This window comes from Gorilla gorilla, chromosome 4 (genome assembly GCF_029281585.2).
Source record: "Gorilla gorilla gorilla isolate KB3781 chromosome 4, NHGRI_mGorGor1-v2.1_pri, whole genome shotgun sequence".
NCBI classification, from domain to species: Eukaryota; Metazoa; Chordata; class Mammalia; order Primates; family Hominidae; genus Gorilla; species Gorilla gorilla.
In genome coordinates, this window is record NC_073228.2 from 53,561,778 (window position 1) to 53,575,578 (window position 13,801).

General features: G+C 51.3%; 1 protein-coding gene across 3 annotated transcripts in view; it reads right to left on the reverse strand.

Moving 5' to 3' along the window:
- Positions 1-13,801, reverse strand: part of LASP1 (LIM and SH3 protein 1) — a 52,260-nt gene that overhangs the window by 7,583 nt on the left and 30,876 nt on the right. The window lies entirely within an intron of this gene.

The following is a 13,801-nucleotide window of genomic DNA, read 5'->3' on the forward strand; positions in this document are numbered from 1 at the left end:
CTACCTAATCTTGCCAAGCCTCAGTTTTCACCTCTGCAAAATGGGACACCAGTCTCCCTCAGACACTGTTGGAGAATGCAATGAAATGACCGATGTAAAAGGACCATGAGAACTGAAGAATCAGACCAAAGTGAGCGGTCCCTTTTCTTTTTTTTTTTTTTTTTCGAGACGGAGTTTGGCTCTGTCGCCCAGGCTGGAGTGCAATGGTACGATCTCGGCTCACCGCAACCTCCACCTCCAGGGTTCAAGTGATTCTCCTGCCTCAGCCTCCTGGGCGGCTGGGATTACAGGTGCCTGCCACTACGCCCAGCTAATTTTTTGTATTTTTAGTAGAGACAGGGTTTCATCATGTTGACCAGGCTGGTCTCAAACTTCTGACCTCAGGTGATCCACCCACCTCGGCCTCCCAAAGTGCTGGGATTACAGGCGTGAGCCACCGTGACTGGCCAAGTGGTCACTTTTATATGCCTGCGGCAGGGGCGGGGCTGCTCTGTTTCCGCCTGGGTCCACAGTAACCACAGCAGCAGCCCGTTTCCTGAGCTCTTACTGCGCCAGGGCCGTGCTAGGTGTTTTATGTCACAGGCTCATGTGAGCTCGTCAGCGCCTCTGAGGGGTAGATTGCAGACCCCATGTAACAGGCAAGAAGGAAGCGAAGGGATTGGTAAGTGAAGTGAGTGGCCCAAGATCACAGATTCCAGAGCCTTGCTCTTCATCAACAGGCGATTCCACCTCTTGTGTGCAAGATGTCGTGGGCGCTACAGCCTAGGATGCTCCGCTGAGAATCCCAGCCTTTAGGGATAAAAACTGCCAGACCCTCCCTGAGGGCGGGACATTGTCTTGGATGGGCTCCTTCTCGGGTCAGGTTCCAAAAATGAGCAGAGAGGCCCAAAGAAGTCATATCCCTCAGGACCACCCCACTAGGCGGGCATGTGAGGCTCCAAGCCTTCAAGTCAGTCTCTTGCCCCCACAGTGCTCTACTGGCTACAGAGTCCCCCACCTTCACCACCACCACCCAGGAGCCTTGAGTTGGGCCTCATGTTGTTTGAGGGCTGTGACTGTGCCTGCCTGGGGCTGGCTGCATTAGCCATCAAGGTCAGGAGGGCAGGGGAGGCAGGTGCCCACCAAGCCAAGCTGGGGAGGGGAGGGAAGCTGCACTCTGCCCAGACCCCTTGGGTGCTATGGTGGAGGACTTGGCCAGTTTGGGGGAACCAGAGCCCCTGCTACCTCCATCAGAGACCTAAGCAGGGTCAGCCAGAGGAAGCCCCACCTCCACTACCAGAAAGAAACCTCAGGGTCAACTGGCCCATTTGTGTCCAGAGCCTCGGCCCCAGCTCAGTCCTCTTAGCCAACTGAGTCAGAGAGAAACGGTCGTTCATTCACCTTGTCCTCTTCAGGCTGAGTCCCATGGTGGGACGAGAACACCGGCCTCGGTGTTCCCTGCTAGATCCAGATCCTGATTGGCCCCAGGCTTCCTCCACCTCCCATACCCCATGGCACCTTCTCCAGACACAAGCCCTTTCCTCCTCTCAGGTCTGAAAACTGTCCAGATGGCCTTCTGGGGCTGTGCCAGAACTCCCAAAGACAGGCCTGCCAAGGTCTCCTGGATCTCAGCCCAAGAGCCAGACCCTGGAGAATCACGGGTGACTCCCTGCGCTTGCGGCACCCTGACCCTGTGGCAACCAGATCCTGCGGCACCCTGGCCCAGCGGCACCCTGGCCCTACCCTGACCCTGTGGCACCCAGGCCCTACTCTGACCCTATGGCACCCTGGCCCTACCCTGACCCTGTGGCACCCTGGCCTTGTGGCAATCTGACCCTGCGGCACCCTTGCTCCCTCTCTCCTTCCTCCAGCCGCTCCATGCGGCATAAGGCCCACACCTTCACCCTTCACGTGCCTGGATCCAGCTGCCCTAGCCCCACCTGGGCCAGCCCAGAACCGGCCCCTGGGCCCATATGGGACAGGGGAAAAGTCAAGGTCTCTATTCCCAGGCACGCATATATCAGGTGGGTTTTGAGGCCTGTATTGCACGCACCTGCAGCAAGAACTACACCACGAGAAAGGCGGGTGGTGAGGCCGAGCTCGGTGGATCACGCCTGTAATCCCAGAACTTTGGGAGGCCAAGGTGGGTGGGTCACTTGAGGTCAGGAGTTCGAGACCAGCCTGGCCAACTTGGTGAAACCCTGTCTCTACTAAAACTACAAAAATTAGCTGGGTGTGGTGACGGGCGCCTGTAATCCCAGCTACTGGGGAGGCTGAGGCGAAAGGATAGCTTGAACCTGGGAGGCAGAGGTTGTGGTGAGCCAAGATCATGCCACTATACTCCAGCCTGGGGACAGAGTGAGACTCCATGACTCTGTCTCAAAATGAAAAAAAAAAAGACAAGTCATAAAGCCTCACATACATATCTCATTGCCTCAAATGGGAAAAGACCTCCAGGTGAGCCTATTTATGGGGGAGGGAGCCAGCCCTGGCCAGACTGACCACGCCCAACCCCACTAGGAAGGGCACCAGGGCACTCCCAGACACGGGGCCCATGCCCTGTTCTCAGATCCCTAAGACAAGGCCAGAAGTGACTCTCCCAGCCCACTCCCTCAGCAGCACCCTGTCCCCTGGCTGGGGTGGTGGGGGAAGACAAGGGAAGGAGATACCAGCCAGCAGCCCTAGTTGATACACTTCATGCATATCAGCTCGCCGAATCCTCCCCACAAGTCTCTGAGGTAGTCAATGTCATATCCCGATATCCAGAGAGGCTAAGGGACCTGCCCAAGGTCATCTGGACACATGGTGGTAGGGAGGGAAGGGATTAAGGTCAACCTGGAGGCAGCCCACCCTCGCCACTCAAGGGCAGTCCAGGCTTCTCTCATCATTCAAGGTCCATCTCGGCACCTCATCCTCGGGACGCTGGCCCTGGCTCCAGGCTGAACCCAGGGCTTCCATAGCACCTGGGACTGGGCTGTGCTGTTGGCGGGTGGTGTCCCCCACCCCCACTGGATGGAAGCTCCTGGAAGGTAGTGAAGGAGCCAGTTATTCTGATGCAGGGGCCTCCCACAGCACTGCACACCCCAGGCCTCAGGACTGGCTGAAGAGAACAGACCAGGATCCTGGAGACCCTTGAGCTTTGCTTCTTAACATGTGGTCTCCGGGCCGGGTGCGGTGGCTCACACCTGTAATCCCAGCACTTTGGGAGGCTGAGGCTGGTGGATCACCTGAGGTCAGGAGTTTGAGACCAGCCTGGCCAACATGGTGAAATGCCGTCTCTACTGAAAATACAAAAATTAGCTGGGCATGATGGCAGGCACCTGTGATCCCAGCTACTCGGAAGGCTGAGGCACGAGAATTGCTTGAACCTCGGAGGCGGAGGTTGCAGTGAGCCAAGATCACACCATTGCACTGCATCCTGGGCAACAGAGTGAGACTCTGTTTAAAAAAAAAAAAAAAAAAGTGGTCTCCAGACTACCTGTGTCTGACTCAACTGGGCTCCTTGTTAGAATGCAGGTTCTGGGGCCTTCCAGAGAATCTACAAAATCAGGGCTGGGGTTCTGGAATATGCATTTTGGAAAAAAGCTCCCCAGGTAAGTCTGAAGCAGGCTTCAAGTCTCAGAACAGGTGGTCTAGAGCAGAAGCTGGGAATCTATGGTCCATGGACCAAATCCAGCCCACAGCCGGCTGCTAAGAACGGGTTCCACATTCTTTAATGCTTGGCAGGGGGCGGTGGAGGGGGGGGAAGAAGAACCAAAAGAGGAATAATATTTCATGACACATGAAATTTCTCTGAAATTCAAATTTCAGCCTCCAGAAATAAAGTTTTATTGGAACACAGCCACACCCACTCAATTACCTCTTATCTGTGGCTGCTTTCACGGCAGAACTGCAGAACTGAGCTGCTGCCACAGAGGCCATATGGCCACAAAGCCTGAGATACCTCCTACCTGGCCCTTTACAGAAAAAAACTTAGTGACCCTTGTTTGCCAAAATATTCTGATGGCATACTCCTATTGGTTAAATGTATTTTAGCACAATCTTCCTGAATTATGTGTATTTTATAAGTTACATGGAAGTTATCACTTGACAAATATAGAATGTATATTGTAAAACTTGCACCAAAGAATGAATTGTGAAAGTATGAGATGGCCAGGTGCAGTGGCTCACACCTTTAATCCCAGCACTTTGGGAGGCCAAGGTTGGCAGATTGCTTGAGGTCAGGAGTTCAAGACTAGCCTGGCCAACACAGTGAAACCCTGTCTCTACTAAAAATACAAAACTTAATCAGGCATGGTGGTGGGCACCTGTAATCCCAGCTACTTGGGAAGCCGAGTCATGAGAATCACTTGAACCCAGGAGACGGAGATTGCAGTGAGCCGAGATCAAGCCACTGTACTCCAGCCTGGGCGACAGAGTGAGTCCATCTCAAAATGAATGAATGAATGAATGAATGAATGAATGAATGAATGAATGAATGAGATGAAAAAGAACCAGAACCAGGAGTGATAGAGTTTTCTTCCTGTAGGAACATGCTGCCTGTCCCACACCTTGACGACCCCTAGTGGGCTCTATCCTCTTCACTTTTCTTTTTTTTTTTTTGAGATGGAGTCTCGCTCTGTCGCCCAGGCTGGAGTGCAGTGACACAGTCTCGGCTTACTGCACCCTCTGCCTCCCGGGTTCAAGTGATGCTCCTGCCTCAGCCTCCTGAGTACCTGGGATTACAGGCAACTGCCACCACGCCCAGCTAATTTTTGGATTTTTAGTAGAGACGGGCTTTTACCATGTTGGCCAGGCTGGTCTTGAACTTCTTGACCTTGTGATCTGCCCACCTCGGCCTCCCAAAGTGCTGGGATTACAGCCGTGAGCCACCGTGCCCAGCTTCCTCTTCACGTTCCAGAGAGGAAACTGGTGGGGACGGGTACAACCATAGAAAGGCGTGAGGGCTCAGGGTTTGAGTGCTCCATGAAGATGGGGGAGGAAGCGGGAGATAGAGTGAAGAGAGTGACAGCTCTCCCCCACCCTCAGGGGAAACTCAGAAAGCAGGACACCAGGACAAGGAGAGAAACTGGTCCTTCCCAGACGGGCTCAGGCCTGCAGGAATTTCCTCCAGGCCCTGGCAGGCACCTAGCTGGAAGCCGACTTCACTTCCTGTTCCCTAGAATGCTGGCCTGCCTTTTCCTGATCCGGGAAAATGGGGTGGGAGTAGTGGGGTGGGAAGAGGAGGAGAGGCAAAACCTGCTGTTTCCTGGAGTGCCCCTGCCCCATCAGGGCTGTCCCAGCCTGGGCAGTCCCCTTTGGGCATCCCCTCCGCACAACGTCTCTGCTGCCTCCTCTCCCCCTTGGCACTGGCTGTGCACAAAAGGCAAGAGCAAGCACGTGGCCAGGCAGGGCTTACACGTTAACAGCTGGAAACACCTGCATGGTTGCTGCTCCTGCTGGCTGAACAGCCAATAGTTCCTGCAGCCCGGGCTGGGGGCACAAGGAGGGCAGTGGTGAGGGTCTGGACAGAGTCTGGGGGGAGTCCAGTCTGGACGCAGAGGGCAGTTTACTTAGGGGTTTGGGTCAGGATCAGTCCCTCCTTTCCCGGCCCCCTCCCTTCAGGCCAGAGCAAGGACCGGCACCCACGTGGCAGCACAGGCTAAGCCTGTTCCTGAGGTGAGGCAGCCAAACCTGGCCAGGCTGAAAATCCAACCGACCCCAGCATCCGCTGGGAGGGGCACTCCAGGTGATGTTCTCACAGACCCAGCGCAGAAGGTGAGTCTCCCGAGCCCCACTCTCTTAGTGACCCCTGTCCACTGGTGTTGGTGGCGGGGAGGGCACAAGGGAAGGGGACACCCCTCCTGAGGCCTCCAGGCTCATGAGGCACCTGCCCTTCCAACTTTTGTTCTGAGGTGGGAAAGGTCAGCTTCCCTTGTTTCCTTTCTGCTAAGGAAAAGAGCCTGCCCCTGAGAACCTGTGACCAGGGAGGGAAGTGCAGACACGGAGTGGACAGGGGCCTGCCCTGGGCCCCCGAAAGTGCCAGCAGGGGGCCTGCAGGGACAGGTGTCCTTGATGTTGGGGGCCCAGATGAATGTGTGACAGCTTCCCTGGACGTGACGCTATCTGCATTAGTGATGGGGTGACAGGGAGCCTTTTCCTCTAGGAGGAGAGCAGGTCTGGACCCCACAGGCTCAGTCCCTTATGATGGGCTGCACTGCTACCAGACCAATGCCTCATCCTTAGGGGAGCCGTATGCTTACCTACATGACCTTGGGAGTCACTTTCCCCTCTGGGTCTCAGTTTCCTCATCTGTAAATAAGGCCATGGTACCATCTGCTCCCAGGCGGTCCTGCGAACCCTGACCAGCTCTAGGAACCTGAGCAAACTCTAAGCTGAAAGCAAGTATGGACACGTGGGTATTCCCATAAAGGGGTGGGGAAACTGATCTTGCTTCTTAAAAAGTCATTACACATGGATAAATGTATCTAAAGTTACGGCTGGCTGACCCGACGGCTGGAGGAGTAGCTGCCTGAACCCAGGACACCCTTCCTGGGTGGCTCTGTCAATGTTAACAACCTCTGCAGCTGTACAGCTCTTCACACAGCTCGACCAAGCTCTTCATACCCTGACAATCATCGCCCTAAAAAATGGGCCGGACACGCACACTTTCATTCCCATCTTACAGAAGAGGAACATGAGGCTCAGAAATTAAATGACTTCCTGAGGCAGAGCTTTCATTGCTCAGTAACAGCCAAGGCTGGTGACACAAGGACAAAATCACAGCTAGACAGGCCCTTTCCTGAGAACAGGTGTGGAGCAGAGTGACCACACGCCCAAGTCCCAGTTCATGTCCGCTGCTCAGGGATAAATTTCAATGCACCCCTTTTCACTCTCAACAAGAATGATAATCAGAAAGTCACCCTAACTCGAGAGAGAGGGACACCAGGCATGCAACTCAGGACAGGTGGCACAGAGGGGCTAAATGGGCTGAGAAAAAGTGAGGCTCAGCTCCTTCCAGCCTGGGCCCACCTGGATAAAATTTCCAAACCCTCAGCTTCCTCTCCCTCCCCTTGCCAGCAAATGAGGAAATTGTGTTATTACTTTCCTGACCCACCTACTGCTTTGTTAAGCAAATAGGCACATGAGGGGGATGTTAGCACATTCAGAAGGCAAAGAAACATTTCCCAGCTTCCAAGGGCCTGGCTCATCCCTGCTCCAAGCTCCGCAAAGTTCTGACCTTCTGAGAGCCCTGAGTGAGGAGCGCCCTAAGCCCAGACATGTCAGCACAGCCCCAGCCTGGAAGCCGTCCTGGGCCTCTGTGGACACAGGCCACACTCTACCTGTGCCCATGAGGTCCAAGTACATGTGGGTTCAGGGGTCCAGGCCTAAGGACCCTCCCAACTCAGCCAGGATCCTACTAGCTGGGACTCCAGGATGACAAGTTAGGGACCATGACAAAGCTCTGCTAGCTGATGTTCTGTTTTCTGACCCCCCTGCTCTCCCAACTGTGGTGGAAAATAAAAGTCTGACTCTCCATACGGTGCTCCTCACATGATTGTACATCACAGTGAACGAGGGAACAGCAGGCTCTGGGTGGAATCATCAGCTCACCAGCTAGGGTCTTTTTTTGGGTGCCCTTACATGCATTACTCATTTCCTTTTCTTTTTTTACTTTATTTATTTATTTATTTATTTATTTTGAGACAGTCTTGCTCTGTCGCCCAGGATGGAGTGCAGTGGTGCGATCTCAGCTCACTGCAACCTCCACCTTCCAAGTTCAACCAATTCTCCTGCTTCTGTCTCCCAAGTAGCTGAGACTACAGGGGTGCACCACCATGCCCAGCTATTTTTTTCTATTTTTAGTGGACGCGGGGGTTTGCCATGTTGGTCAGGCTGGTCTCAAACTCCTGGCCTCAAATAATCCACCTGCCTCAGCCTGCCAAAGTGCTGGGATTACAGGCCTGAGCCACCGCGCCTGGCCTCATTTCCTTTTCTCAGCCAGCCCGAGAATATTGCCATTTTACAGATAGGGAAACCAAGGCTCAAGATGTGGGCAAACAGTGGGTTAAGTCAGAATCCAGTTCTAACATCAGAGCCTCAGTTCTCAACCACCATGCAATACTGCTCCCCATTAGAGACTCACAATATTTTATTTATTTATTTTTTAGAGACAGGGTCTCGCTCTGTCACCAAGGCTGGAGTGCGGTGGCATGATCATGGCTTACTGCAGCCTCAAACTCCTGGGCTCAAGCAATCTTACCACCTCAGCCGCTCGAGTAGCTGGGACTACAGGTGGATGCCACCATGCACGGCTAATTTTCTTTCTTTTTTTGTAGAGATGGTATCTTGCTATGTTGCCCAGGCAAGTCTTAAACTCCTGGCCTCAAGCAATCCTCCCATCACAGCCTCCCAAACTGTTAGGATATAGGCGTGAGCCCACCATGCCCCAGTATTTTATTTTTAAAACAAACAAAAGTCTGTACTCAACTTCATTAGTAATCACAGAAATGCAATCTAAAACCATCGGCTATCACACTCTACACGATCAAAATGCTAAAGTGAACATATCTGAGCACATGGAGCAAATGAAACTCATCTCTGCTGGTGGGAGGGTAAATCAGTGCAGCCACTTGGAAAATAGTTCCGTATTATCTCGTAAAGTTGAAGGAGCACACTTTTTTTTTTTTTTTTTTGAGATGGAGTCTCACTCTGTCGCCCAGGCTGGAGTGCAGCGGCGCGATCTCAACTCACTGCATCCTCTGCCTCCCAGGTTCAGTGATTCTCCTGCCTCAGCCTCCAGAGCAGCTGGGATTGCGCCACTGAGTGCGCCACCACGCCCGGCTAATTTTTTGTATTTTTAGTAGAGACGGGGTTTCACTGTGTTAGCCAGGATGGTCTTGATCTCTTGACCTCATGATCCACCCACTTCGGCCTCCCAAAGTGCTGGGATTACAGGTGTGAACCACCACGGCCCGGCCCAAGGAGCACACATTCTAAGATGCAGCAGTTCCAATGTACATAGACCTCAGGAGATATGTACAAAAATGTCCATAGCAACTGGAAACAGTACAAATGTCCACCAGCAACAGAATCAATAAAGTGTGGTATAAACAAACAATGGAATACTATATAGCAATGAAAAAGGATGTACTACCGCTACACACAAACATATGGATGAATCTTTAAACCCAATGGTAAGAGAAGCAAGATACACAAAATTACTCTGTGTTCAAAATCAGGAAAAGCAAAACTATAGTGTTTAAGAATACATAATTACATACTAAAATTATAATGAAAAATACATGCTTTCAAAATCAAACTAGAGGACTGTCCAACAAACCTGCCTTCAGAGTATTTTACTCTGGGGACAAAACTTTGTTTGACTATTTACTATTGATTAGGCCCAGACTCTAAAGACTGAAGCTCATTACAGAATATAAAATGCTCATTATTTCTGGCCAACTGAGATGCAAAGCATTTCTGCCTGCAGCAAAGATATCTTCAAAGTTTATGGTTTTATTTTCCTGTAGGACGATAGCCAATGTATAACTAATGGTAGGCCCTTAACCATTTCTGTAGCTAAATGTATCCAGTACTCTCTTTTTTCCTTTTTTTTTTTTTATTTTTGAGACGGAGTCTTGCTCTGTTGCCCAGGCTGGAGTGCAGTGGTGTAGTCTCAGCTCACTGCAACCTCCACTTCCCGGGTTCAAGCAATTCTCCTGCCTCAGCTTCCCAAGTAACTGGGACTACAGGTGTGCAACACCACACCTGGCTAATTTTTGTATTTTTAGTAGAGACAGGGTTTCACCATGCTGGCCAGGCTGGTCTTGAACTCCGGACCTCAGGTGATCTGCCCGCCTCGGCCTCCCAAAGTGCTGGGGTTACAGACATGAGCCACCTTGCCCGGCCCCAGCACTTTCTTTCACAGACTAGCATTTACCTCTGCCTCTCATATTCCCCAGCTTTAATCTCTAGCTGGTTCCCTCATAATTAAATAAAGATATGATAAGTACTCACTACATGGGAGTTATATTTTTAACACTGTGAACACTGGGCTCTTGACAGGCATACGGTAATACAATGTATGGTATACCTGCCTGGTGAAACAGGTGTTTATTGTATATGTTACTATGTGTCATATTTCACACATAAAAAAAGTTTTAAGGACACAAAATTGTATACAGAAAATCAATATGTAAGTAAATAAAAGACGAGGCTCCAGTAAAGCGACTAAAGTTTTCCATACTTGAACACTGCTAGAGCTCATGACAAAAGGCCAGGATTCCTAACATGTAACCTTTATCCCACAGCATGGACCCATCAAAAGGCAACTCTTCAGATGCCTTTAATGATGACACAACTACTCACCATAGATGTGTAATATACTAGCCCCTTTCCTCACTTCCACACATTCTCAGTACTAGACAATGGCCAAACTTTTCTGCCAAACTTCACTTTATGTCCCTTCTCTGGCAACAGTGTAGAAAGCAGACAAGTGTGCCTTTAAAGTATTGATAACATTGACAACATAACCGGGTGTGATGGCGTGTGCCTGTAATCCCAGCAACCTGGGAGTCTTAGGCCAGGGTTCACTTAAACCCAGGAGTTCAAGGCTGCAGTGAGCTATGATCACGTGACTACACTCCAGCCTGGGCAGCATAGCAAGACCCTATCTCTACAAAAAATATAACAATTAGCTGGGCATGGTGCTATATGCCTGTAATACCAGCTACTCAGGAAGTTGACGGGAGAGGACCACTTGTGCCCAAGAGTTCGAGGCTGCAGTGACCTATGATCGTGCCACTGTACTCCAGCCTGGGCAATCTTGTCTCAAAAATAATAATGATGATAATAATAGTGATATCATTTATCCCATGCCAAGCACTTGGCATGTTCCTTGCAACCACCTGTCAAAGTAGGGCCTACTGTCCCATTTTTACAAATGAGGAAGCTGAGGCTCAAAGAGCCCTGCCTGGCCCCAGAATGACAGAAGCTAGGATCTGGGCCCTTACCATCTCTTCCTACCTCACTGTCTCGCCACTTAGCAAGACTGAAGACAGACTGCACTTATCCAAAGCAGACACCCCAGAGGAGATCAGACACTTGTTTTTAAAATGCTCTGGCTGGTAAAAAGCCCTAGTCTGCAGCATATCCCTCCAGGGAAGCATATCCTCATTCTTTTATAAGATGGCCTGACCTTTAGAAATAACTGGAGTCAGCTAGGCACAGTGGCTCACGCCTGTAATCCCAGCACCTTGGGAGGCCAAGGCAGGTGGATCACCTGAGGTCAGGAGTTCGAGACCAGCCGAGCCAATATGGCAAAACCCTGTGTCTACTAAAAATACAAAAATTAGCCAGGCGTGGTGGCATGTGCCTATAGTCCTAGCTACTCAGAAGGCTGAGGCAGAAGAATCGCTTCAACCCGGGAGGCAGAGGTTGCAGTGAGCCAAGATCACACCACTGCACTCCAGCCTGGGCGACAGAGCGAGACTCTATCTCAAAAAAAAAATTAAATTAAAATTAAAAATAAATAAATAACTGGAGTCATTTGGTGCTAATCTGGGAAGCAAAGCAACAAGCTACATACAGGAACAGGAATGCTATTTTGGATACAAAACAAAAGGTGTGGCTCTAAACACCCTATTTTCCAAAACACTTCAGGAGGTTGGGACAACTTAGCAATGGTTTTATATGTGGTTTAAAGCTCCCAGGAGCAGTGGCTCATGCCTGTAGTCCCAGAACTTTGGGAGGCCGAGGTGGGCGGATCACTTGAGTCCAGGAGTTTAAGACAACATAGTGAGACCCTGTCTCTGATAAAATTAAAAAAAAAAAAAAAAAGCTCCCCTGGGAGGCCAGGTGAGGTGGCTCACCCCTATAATCCCAGCACTTTGGGAGGCTGAGGCGGGAGGATAACTTGAATCTAGGAGTTTGAGACCAGCCTGGGCAACATAGCAAGATAGTGTCTCTGCAAAAAAAAGAAAAATTAGCTGGGCATGGTGGTGCACACCTGTGGTCCCAGCTACTCGGAGGCTAAGGTGGGAGAATGGCTTGATCCCAGAAGATTCAGGCTGCACTGAGCCGTGAACACACCATAGCACTCCAGCCCAGATGACAGAGCGAAACCCTGTCTCAAAAATAAAAATAGGCTGGGCTCGGTGTCTCACGCCTGTAATCCCAGCACTTTGGGAGGCCGAGGCGGGTGGATCACAAGGTCAGGAGATCGAGATCATCCTGGCTAACACGGCGAAACCCCGTCTCTACTAAAAATACAAAAAATATTAGCCGGGCGTGGTGGCGGGCGCCTGTAGTCCCAGCTACTTAGGAGGCTGAGGCAGGAGAATGGCGTGAACCCGGGAGGCGGAGGTTGCAGTGAGCCGAGATCGCACCACTGCACTCCAGCCTGGGTGATAAACCAAGGCTCCGTCTCAAAAAAATAAAATTAAAAATAAAGCTCCCCTGGGGTTCTGAGGTACAGCCTGATCTGGCACCCTCTGACTTAGGGGTTGGTGAAGCTTTTTCAGACTTTTAGGTGGTGGCTCTCAAACTTCAGAGAGCACCACAGAAACCCAGGGAATGTGTCTAACATGCTGATTCCTGGGCCTCACTCCCAGAGACGCTGATTCTGGCAGCCAGGGGAGAAGGCCTGTGAGTCTGCATTTTCAGTCAACCCTACAGGTGACTGTGCTACAGCTGTCTGGAGGCCCATATCCGACAGACTGTAATTGCTTTCATTAAAACCAAGAGTCTCCAGGCTTTGCATTCACACCCTACAGGTCTCTGCTAAAGCTGCAAAAGCAGCTAGCAGGTCAGGGTCGATCCCTTCCCCCAGCTCCTGCGGAGGACCATTAGCTCACTGCAGCACCGCGAGAAGGGTAAAAGATGGTTATCTCCTGAGATGCGGATGGCTTGGCCAGGGTGGTGAGTTTTGTCACTAGGATATTAACACCTCTAACTGGGGGAGGGAAGAAGAGGATGTGGCTTAGGCTGAGTGTGGAGTGTTCTGGAAGCCTTCCAGAAAGGGAAGCAGGGATGACTGGGCTTGTCTCCCCTCCTCCAAAACCCACAGGGTGAAGCAATGAGTGAACAGCCAGGGAGCTGGGGTTGCACATTGGGAGCAAGTGTCACTGATAAAAGACTACAGCCTCTACATGAAAAGCCGCAGAGGCTGAAGAGCCGACATTCCAGTTCTGTGAACCATTCCGGGTTTTCCCCATAATCTAAGACCATCTTCCCCCTCCCCCACTTTCCAAGCGGAGAGCTCTGAGACACAGACCTAAGGGTCTTACCCTTTGCAGGGTCTGAGCCAAAGGGAAGCTCCAGGGTGTGAGGCCAGGCCCTGGCATATAAAGAGTCAACTGTGACAGGCCTCTGGAAGTTGGAGGGGAAGGAGGATTAGAGTGCCCGCCCTAGGCATCCCCTGCTAGCCAAAGGGAAGCATGCCATTTCCTCAGGCCACCAATTTCAAACTGCAGGTCAACAATCCAGTTGCAAAACCCATTCACAGTAAGTCTGCAACCAGCATCTTTTTGGTTTTTTTTTGAGATGGAGTCTCGCTCTGTCGCCAGGCTGGAGTGCAATGGCCAGATCTCGACTCACTGCAACCTCCGCCTCCCGAGTTCAAGCGGTTCTTCTGTCTCAGCCTCCCAAGTAGCTGGGATTACAGGCACACGCCACCACGCCCAGCTAATTTTGGTATTTTTAGTAGAGATAGGGTTTCACCATGTTGGCCAGGATGGTCTCAATCTCTTGACCCTTGACCTCATGATCCGCCCACCTCAGCCTCTCAAAGTGCTGGGATTACAGGCGTGAGCCACCGCGCCTGGTCCTTTTTTTTTTTTTT